Source organism: Canis lupus, chromosome 31 (assembly GCF_011100685.1).
Source record: "Canis lupus familiaris isolate Mischka breed German Shepherd chromosome 31, alternate assembly UU_Cfam_GSD_1.0, whole genome shotgun sequence".
NCBI lineage: Eukaryota > Metazoa > Chordata > Mammalia > Carnivora > Canidae > Canis > Canis lupus.
The window spans coordinates 9,709,366-9,720,147 of record NC_049252.1 but is presented as its reverse complement, the minus strand read 5'-3'; the positions used below and the strand labels follow the sequence as shown (position 1 = coordinate 9,720,147).

The following is a 10,782-nucleotide window of genomic DNA, read 5'->3' as shown; positions in this document are numbered from 1 at the left end:
GTAAGTAAATATGAGTAAAACAATAATGCCTCTCTCATAGAGTGATGTTGAGCATTCAAATAAATGTTGCAGATAAAGTTCTTAATTCAGAATCTGGAAAATATTATGTTCTCAATAAATGTGCTCAAGGAACGTTGGATATTTTTCACTTTATTGCTGAATTTGAAGGCTGGGGGAAAAGTAGTAGCCTGAGAGTGTTCAGAATGACAGAATGTTTGTGTTGCTTCAGACTGATCAGTATCTTCACACAACGAATATTCACATCATTTTCAGGTATAGGTCATCAGAGAAGATATCTGATCTACCAAATGGCCCATCAGGTATCCAGCAGTGAAAACTAAGAAAGAGAAAATCCTGTTCTAGCTGGTTTGTCTATACGTGTGGCTGAGTTTTTCAATTTAGTAAAATAATGGTGATGTTTTTGATCTTTGAAGTTTTTTTTTTTACCAGTTTCAAAATATCTAGGAATTGTTGTGAAACAGAGAAACTAAAGAGACCCTCTTAAAAACTACTTTATTCCCTCCTTTTCCTGTTTCCATTCTTGATAGGACCCAAACTCCCCACCTTATGCACACCATGTAGAACAAATAATTTATGTCCTTGTAAAGGTCAAGGATTTAATGATTTCTTTGGAGACTTCCAGCACAATAGATAACATCTAAGGGGTGACCAGATGGGGTTATCATGAATGTTTTTTAAGACCAAGGATTCATCAAGACCCCTAGCTCCAGGGTGTAAGTGACTTATGGAGGACACCTGAACACTCATCTTTATTCCTGGATTACTGAGAACACATATGCACCAGACCACCATCCTCAATAAAAATTGTAGGCACCAAAGACAAGAATTCCCTCCACTTCCCTCCCCTCCCCTTCTGGTTCCCTCCTGGGTGCTGTCTGTATGTAGTCTCTCTAAATCTTCGAAAACTTCGAAAACATGAACTTCCTCTTGGCTCAAGTTTCATTTCCATCCTGTGCAAATCCTGTGGAACCCCCTCTAGGTCATCAGAACCAGCAGCCAGCACCAGTTGTGGAAATGAATATTAAAAATTCTGACAAAATGTGGAAAGATTTGTTTTTTTCCTAGTAAAGACAGAGAGTGGCTACTTTGCCTTATGCATAGAGGAAAGTGTCTTTCAGGCATTCCCAAAATCTAACATGAATGGACAAGGCCTTATTTTTTATTTTTTTATAAGATTTTTTTACTTATTCATGAGAGACACAGAGAGAGAGGCAGAAACATAGGCAGAGGAAGAAGCAGACTCCCCTCAGGGACCCCAATGTGGGACTCAATCTGGGACATCAGGATCACACCCTGGGACAAAGGCAAATGTTCACCACTGAGCCACCCAGGCATCCCAATGAACAAGTCTTTACACTTACTACTGTCTTCATATTGGTACCATAGAGGCTCAGAAAAAGATTTGCTTTAAAAAAAACAAAACAAAACAAACAACAAAAAAAACATGCCTTTGAGGAAAAAAGAGAGAAAAGGAAATAAAAGAGTTTTGAAAGGTCAAGTTTTGACAATGGCCTCAGATTGAAGGACACAAATGTAGATTAGTTTTAATTCATCAAAAATCAAAGAACAATTGCAGATATAACAATGAGTCCAAAAAATAGTGTGTGCATTGGGGGGAGAGAATTAGGCAGGGATTCAATAGCCATCCAGACATTTTTTCAACAGCAAGACTTTACAAATTGTGAATTGGTAACAAAAATTTATAAATTAAGAAACCCAATATACAGTCTACCCTAGGATAAAGGCTGCTCTGTGCACATAGATGGCTGTTTGAGTATGGCTTTGTGCCTTGTCATAACACTGGGTGATGGCAATAGAAATAATAAGAATGTGCATGAGGCATTGTGCTGAGATAACATGACCGGTAAGAGCAAAAGAAAGTGTTACAGGATTTTTTTTCTCCATCAGTGCCTGTGGTTCATGGTCACACCGCTTCAAAGAATGAAGAGGTAGATGAGACAGGCTGGTGGGCAGGAAAGCAAGGTTTATTGAGTGATAGCAAAGTGATAGTACAAAGTTCCCGAGGAGGGAGGGGACCCGAGAGGGTGGAGTTTCTAAGTCTAGGGGTTTTTATGGGCTTCATAAAAGTTGCAGACTGTTTTAATCTGATTAACCCTACCTGCACCTGTCATCCAATCAGGTTTTCGTCACATGGGAAAGGGTGGAAGGCTCCTTCCAGGGTTGTATAAAATTCTTTTAAGGGTGTTTTCCTCTTGGGGAGGTGGGTGGTTTGTCCCTGCCTGCCTGCCTTCCAACTATCCTTCATCAAAGAGCCATTACATTTAAGCAAAACCTAACATGATCAAACATTGAATGGGCTTATTCATATTTAGATTTTATAACCATACATTTATAACTGTAAAGAAGAAACTATATTATTAAAATTTCTGTAGGTGAAAAAAACTTGTTGCAAATATGAATTATAAATTGACTTCATATAAGTTGATTATTATTATTATTATTATTAAGCAACTCAGAATAGACTTCTTATAAACAGGAATGAAGTGCTCTGATTACACTGTAATATGAGACATACACCTTTTTAAAAAAAATATGCATATCCCTTCTCAGTCTTTCCTCAAAATATTGTCTTTGCAAATCAACACAAATCTCTTCTAGCAACCTGCCCCCAGAATACCTCTATTCAATCAATATCCATAAACCTCAGATAGAGATACAGAATGTTAAATTATTATTATTGGAAGTCAATGTGAGTTATTCAACATCAAGAATTTCAGGAGCAGTGTGCATCACACAGATCTGATTCATATTTGTAAGGCATTTAAAAAGTTAGATTTTACCAATTCATAAATTCATGAATATTTTGTTAATGGATATGAACAACTTAAAGTATCACTTTGACTTACACTTCTTTGGGAAAACTAAAGAATGAAATGATATTATAGTAACAAGCACATGGTCATGTGTCATTCATACTTCATGATTTTCAAAGCACTTGTCTATTTATTATTATTATTGTTTTATTCATTATTTCATGTGAATTTGCACTAGCCCAGTGGTTAGGACTTCAGATGTCACCTAGAGTGGAGACTACATTACCATTAGTTTAAATGTACTTAACTTTTCATTTCCCCTTCCCCTTCCTTCACTACCTAAAATTCCAATCTTGGGTTCTAAAATAGTCATAGTGTTTCCACATGCAGTTGTACCTGCAAAAGAATTGTACTACACAAATCCATCTATTAAAGTTGTGGAGGGATAGACACAGAACCATTAACATTGATTATCTTAGTGCAGGAGGAATTTGAGGAGGCAGATGATGGGGAAAATGAGATGATTTTACTCTTTATACGATCTTACCATATTTGTGCAGATACAAAGCTCACACATTATTTGTAATGAAACACCAGAATACTAAAATGCTCATATATTTAATGTACTGTAAAGAAAATATAAGGTCACAAATCAAACATTTATTCTTCAGGTGATTGATCCTGGTAAAGGTCAAGTCATTCAGAACTTGGAGATTGAGATATTTATGGAGATATTCAAACAAAAAACTATAGAGAAAGGAAAAAATACTGAATGCATTTTTCTTTATTATGTAATCACTGTTGATAGATTGAAAGCATCTAATTTATAGCTCCTGAATTAAATCTGAGCTTTCCTTGGAGAGTAGTGAGGAGTGGTGAGAATGGATAGGGAACAGAGTATGTTTTGAAAGATAAAATTTAGAGAAGCTTAATTTAAAAGCTCCTTATGTGTCAAATAGCTATTAAACATAATTTTCATGATTTTAATATAAGTGAATCTGAACTAGCATATGGACAAAGTTTCTTTTAAGTTGCACATGGGTTTAAAATGTAGGGGAAAAAGATCACTTGGCAAATATGGTTTTGGTTTTGAAAAACTTCCAAATGTTTAAAAAGTAGTTTTCAAATCAACCATATCCATATGCACCCAGGTTTTCTCATCCTCACTATTGAAGGATAAAAAGAACTAGAATTGGGGCAAAATGGTTGGAGATGAGATACATATGCTGTAAAACTAAAAATCAGTTGATACTCCAAGGAATTGGTTAAAAAAATAAATTTGGTCCTTATGGCAACTTTACCGAAAGAATCTAACACTTTTATTCTTAGCGATTTAGGATCATGGATGATATTAATCTGTCACAAAATGATCCTATGACCATTTCCAGAAATGGAAAAATGCAGAAATAGAAAATGTGTATAATATTGCTATTTTATTTTGTTCCAAGTCCTGTTACTATCTGTGGAAAGCAATGTTCCAAGGGAATGAACATTTAGATGAATTATGACATGGAATATCATTTCCAATGCCGTATGCATAGATAAATTAATAATAACTGAACATTGTTGGCATATGGCTTCCAGACACAGAAAAGTTTCCCTCATAACATCTAAAAGTTAAAAATATGTGTATGCCTACTTTTTTTTTGTATGCCTACTTTTAAAAAATATAAAGACATTAAGTTTTGTCAAACAGTTATTTGAAATTTATTTAAAAAATAAGAAGTTATAGACTTAATTAATTTTTTTGAATGAGAAACTGTATTTGGGGGATTAGTTACCAATTGTTTCTCCCAAATAATGTATAAAGTATATTTTATTTTTACTTTTGTTTTAGATGAATTTGAGTATATTGAATGCAAAACAAATCAATTGGCTACAAATAAAATATAGGTAGTGTTAGTAATCCTCAAATATCAAATAACATTCAATGAACTTCCTTATATGCATTTGGTAATTCATTATTAAATTAAGAAATAAACACATTTTCCTATTATTTTTGTCTTTGTTGATTTCTTTCATTTTCACTACCTATACCAAGTAATAATAAGTGTGACTAAAGACATTTGATGGGTTCCCCAATTCATTTAGCACATTTCTTTTTGTGTCTTTTTAATTTTATAGAATTTTCAGAAGCTAGTGAATATAGATCCTATAGTAATACTCACATGTATATTTGGGAAACACAAAATACTTTTTAGTCATTCAACATCAAATGTACTGACAGGTAAATTTGATGAAGAAAGAAATATTTTAGCTTAAGAAGAGAATTATATTAGAAAATAAATTGTATAGTCCCAGGCATGTGACCCTTCTATACACTCCCATTTTGGCTATTGTTGTGCTTTTTTTGTACTTTTTCTCTTCGAAGTGTGTAAATAAAAGTTTCTTCATATTATTCATCTTATTTTCTTCTGTAGAACCACCTACAAATACATTTTCTGGAATATATTAAAGGAAAAAAAGCAAAGAAACTACACGGCATCAAAATACAGGTAAGTGGCTGGGAGGGAGAGATATTACACATAGTTCAGATAATCCTATATGTATACAAGGAAGCCCAAAGCAGTGCTCATCAATAAACTCACTTGGGACAGAGACATGGTCAATAATATGACCATGCAAGGTGATGCATCCTTTTTATCTTTTTTTTAAAGCAATACATAGATCTCTGGGAGAGAGACATGGAGTGCAGAAGAGAAGCATGGAGTGGTCTAAATGGTAAGTCTGATTTCAGTGTTGCCTTCTCCAGCTGAACACAAATATTGCCATTACCTTCATTGTCCTGAAGCATGACTCTCCACTTGGGAAAACTTCCATAGTTTATATTTACATCCAAAAATTCTTATACTACATTTTAAGGCCCCCTACATTTTCAATAGAACTATATATAAACTTATTTTTCTCAACTCTCGTTCACCATATCCCACCCTCCTTCATACCTACACCCCAGCCGCACTGCTCCAGATTGTAAGCTTCATGAACACAGGACTTATATTTGTCAGTTTCTCTCCTATGTAATGGTAGACTTGGTACAGTTCTAGTATGTAGGCAGTTGTTCCTCTTATCTACTAATCTTGCAGCTTGTTACCCTAAATCTTAGTGGCTTAAAACAAAAGCACTATTTCACTCCTGAATATGCATTATGGGCAGATTAAGAGTTCGTGAGATTGGTTTGTCTCTGCTTCATATGCACCAACTGGTGCAATTTGATTAGGGCATGAGGATACATGTCAAACATGGGTTATTCATATGGTTTATGAATGGATACTGGTCATCAGCTTGGAGCTAAGTTGGGATTGTTGTGATTTATCTTCACATCTGTCTCTCCACATTGCTGCTTAGAGTTCTTTACATTATGGGAACCGAGTTTCAGAAGCAGGTATTTCGAAAGACAGAAAGTAGAAGCCTCTTAAGGGCTAGACCCAGAAACTAACACAGTATAATTTTTACTATATTCTATTAATCAAAGGAGAGCCGTCTTAGAGTCAAGAGAAGAATCATCTTGAAAATTATTGAATGAATAATTATTTAACATTTCCAATATTTTTTTTTTTTTTTTTTTTTTTTTTTGCATTTCACACATCCTTTGTGGCTGGGCTTCTCCATTCATTCTTTGAGGGATGACTTTATATCTCTTAATCCTTCAAGGAATGCCTTTCTACCAACTCTACATGCCAATGTCTTAAACATTACCACCATGAAATTGGTCATATTCTCTTTCTTTTATTTTCTTGTTTTGTATGTGTGTATGTGAATATTTAATTACTTCATTATCACTGATCACAATCTGCTTTGCTAAATTATTACGTATGTGCCTACCTTTCTCATTAGACTTTGGACTTCCTAAAACTAGTTTAACTATGTTCCAGTCTGTAGATATACTTAAATCAATGGGAAAATGGGGCTTTTCCAATAAGGATATAAATGATAGAATATATAACACATTCAGTTACACAAGCAGCTGGAAATAGAACTTCTGTTTGAAAGGTGATCTGGTTAAGCAAATTCTGAGGACTCTTCCATTTTTTCTAAATTAAAAACTGAATTGCTAGTGACTTTATGAAATGTGAGGTAAGAATAAGCTTTTTAGAAAATATACTAAATGGTTTTGAATACCTTTGATTAAAATCTTAACATTTTCTAATTCTTATGAAATAGAGCTAAGTATTAAGACTTTGAAGAACATCTTATGCTTTCTTTCTCTTCATTCTTGTAATGTTTAAAAAATTATTTCTGGGGAATGGACTATCTCAAGCCATGTATTCAGCTTCTTTCCTAGAACAGTTGATCAAATTCCATTTTTCTCAGGTGAAGGAAGATACATCACATGGTAAATGGCCAAGATGAATCTTTAACCTCTAAGACAGCAATTTTCAAGAGTTACCTGCACAATCAACCATTTGTATGCCATCATTCCCTCACTTTTATTATACAAGTTACTGGAATCAGGAAAATCTAAATCTTGCAACTGAGAGGGACTATGGATAAGAGGTGGAGATGAGGTGAGATCATGGTGGGCACAGGGATGGAGACCAAAGAGAAACACAGACACAATTAATTATTCTTTCCCTATTTTAAATTGGAAGTAAGGTATTTTAATTGTAGAATTGTGGGATTCTTGCTGAAAATGAAATATTTTAGTTGCAGGTGAAATGCATCAAGAAAAAAACAGTGAAAACTAGCAGTCATCCTTTTCAATCATATCTACTTGTATCTATCATTTATCTACCTATGTCTATATTTACCTTAAAAATAGAAAAGAAAAAAGATGAGAGCACTGTTATTCATTTCTTAAAATCTGCTGACTTAGTGGAAATACTGCAACAAATGGTCTATGAAATGAGAGCCTTTGCACAAGTCAGTGAGCTTTACAGGCACTGACGATATCCCACTCTGCAATGCTATACTATGTGAGGATTCTGCATTTCATTATAACCAGAAAAAATTTAATTGTATTATTCTATTTCTAATGTTGTAGATAAAATGTATGGTATCTCAAATCCATTAATCTAGAATCTGAAAAATTGTCCTTGACCTTCCTCTGGATGTTTTGGATGCAGTACAAACAATGTGTAAAAACACCTGGGCTCAACCTGGCAAATGAAACCATGAGGTAATTGGTTAATTGCAGGTGAAATTGGCCACTCACCTCTTTTATTGGAAGACCAAGTGACTAATTGCACTTGTGAATACTCTAAAAGGACAAATTGTTACCTAATTATGGAGTAACATAGGTTTGGTGGGCATGCAGAGGCCCATATAGGAAAGAAAGCCATAGATCTGTCCTAGATCTGTCCATTGAAAGGAACTGGCAATGATAATAATCCAATGGAAATGATAGAAATGTGGAAATGGGCAGTGGAGGGAAAGTATAAGATGAACCTACAATATACAATTACGCCAGAAAGCAATGACACTCAAAGAATGATGAGAACATCAAAAAAATACAAAAGCCAACTAGAAGGCCTCCCTCTGGACACATAGGAGACACACTGAATATCAAAACAGGGACTCCTGAGTGGTTCAGCAGTTAAGCACCTGCCTTTGGCCCAGGGTGTGATCCTGGAGTCCCAAGATCGAGTCCCACATCGGGATCCCTGTATGGAGCCTGCTTTTCCCTCTGCCTCTCTCTCTCTCTCTCTCTCTCTCTGATGAATAAATAAATAAGATCTTTAAAAAAAGAAATAAATAATGATAATAATAACTTATGGTCCAATGAATACATTAGGAAAACACAAATCCATATTGATAGACTAAATAAATGGATCAATTGAAATGTTGATGAGAAATGTGGATATATTAAGTTACATAGTTTCACAGTACCTATACTTCTCACCTCTATTTTTACCATTATCAGTCAGAAAAGGATGATGTGCAATTTTACAATGGAGAAGCTGAGAGATGTCATCTTAAATAAGTGATCAAAGTTTATCAACAACAGTGGGAAAAATAGAAATCACATGACACTTGATGTAATGCAGTGAGTAGAAAATAGCATTATTTCTATGATATCCCTGCCAGAAATACATAACCTTATTCTCTAATCATGAAAAAACATTTTACAAAGCAAAAAGAGACATTCTACAAAATAACTGGTCTGCAAACTTCAAAGATATTAAGGTCAAGAAACCAGTGAAAAGTTGAGGAGCTATTCCAAACTGAAGGAAACGGGGCATGACAATCAAATTCAATGCATGATTCTGAAATGGATCTTTGTGCTATAAAGACATTTTTTAGAGCCATTTGATTAAGAAAAATATTGTTCTTTCTACTGTACTTTTGATTTCTCTGAAAGTTTGAGATTATACAAGTTTCTCTTCTCACCCATTAAGAGTTACTTTCACTACTTCTTGTCATCTAAAATGGCTCAAAAGATTTTAAAGCATTGTCTTTTCACCTAAACCATTAAATATTTTAAGATATAGTGAAAACAACTCAGTAGTTTTTACTCTGCCCTTTTTTACTAGAGAAAATGGAAATATAATTTCAGTTAGAAGATTTAGCTCTCCTTCCAGCCAAATTCTCACAATTTAGTTTTTCAGTTTGGGAAATGACTTTTCTTTACTCAAATTAAAAAAATTATGGCTTTAATTTAGGCCAAGCAGTAAAGGTTGTTGTCTCATTAAGATTTCGTATATGTGTATAAAAGCCCAAGATACTTTCTTTAATTCATTCAAGAAATACCGATTGACTCCTTATTTTGTTCTAGGCACTGAGGGTGTGTCAGGAAACAAAACTGATGCAAATCTCTCTGACCTCATGAAGCTCACACTCTAGTGGGGAATATAACAAGTAAATTATGTTGTGTTTCAGATTCATGCTCAATGGAGAAAATGAAAACAGGGAAAGATAAATGGAATTTGGGGGCGGGGGCGGGGAAGCTTTAAATGGAGTAGACAGGGAGGACATTGATGAGAGGGAAGTATTCAAAGACCTGAAGAAAATAAATAACTATACTATGCATACGCTTGGGGTCCAGGTGCAAATCTAAGTAGTAGTGTTTTAGTTAACAATGGAGTGGTTTCATATGTTTATGGTTTAGAAGATTTATGCAATTGTTGAAAAGAGACTGCTGATTGAATCTCTCTCTCTCTCTCTCTCTCTCTCTCTCTCTCTCTATATATATATATATATATATATATATATAAAACAAAGAATTGAACTTCTCCTTATGGGGCTAAGTGTCCATTTGGAAAAAAATTTAAAAATCTTTATTTGGGTATAATATATGCAAATATTTCTGTGTATGACATACACATATGCAAAAGTCAAAAAAATGGAGAGGGCATAGGTAACATAAAAGAAAGATTTGAGAGATACAAAAGAAAGAAATAAGGGGGATCCCTGGGTGGCACAGCGGTTTGGCGCCTGCCTTTGGCCCAGGGCGCGATCCTGGAGACCCGGGATCGAGTCCCACATTGGGCTCCCGGTGCATGGAGCCTGCTTCTCCCTCTGCCTGTGTCTCTGCCTCTTTCTCTCTCTCTCTGTGACTATCATAAATAAATAAATAAATAAATAAATAATAATTAATTAATTAATTAAAAAAAAGAACTTTAAAAAAAAAAGAAATAAGGAAAGGAAGGAAAAAGAAAGAAAAAGGGGAAAAAGAGAAATTGAGAATGAGAGAAAAAGAAAGGGAAAGATGAATAGACCATGAATCAAGAGAAGAAAAAAACCTAGGGCAGTGTAAGGAAACATTTTCTCTAGAGGGCCAGGTGGTAAATATTTCAGGCTTTTCGGGCCACAATGGAGCTCTGTCACAACTCCTCAACTCTGCGTTTATAATGTAAGCTCAGCCACAGGAAATACCTAAGTGAAAGGGTGTGGCTGTTTTCCAATTTAATGTTACAAACGCTAACATTTAAATTTTGTATGTCCAAAGACACATCACAAAATATTTTTCCCTTTTTTATTTCATTGTTTTCAACCTTCTGAACATGAAAAGAAATGTTTTTATACTGGGCTCTAAAGACAGTGCATGGGT

The 10,782-nt window shown here is 34.5% G+C and overlaps 1 long non-coding RNA gene across 2 annotated transcripts in view; it reads right to left on the bottom strand.

Annotated features, from left to right (window-relative positions):
- Positions 1 to 220: 220 nt before the first annotated feature.
- The window catches only part of LOC111093521, a 28,715-nt gene continuing 18,153 nt past the window's right edge, over positions 221 to 10,782 (bottom strand). For both annotated transcript variants that reach the window (XR_005381952.1, XR_005381951.1), the window contains one exon: positions 221 to 337. This is a non-coding gene — a long non-coding RNA (uncharacterized LOC111093521). The remainder of the gene's footprint in view (positions 338 to 10,782) is intronic.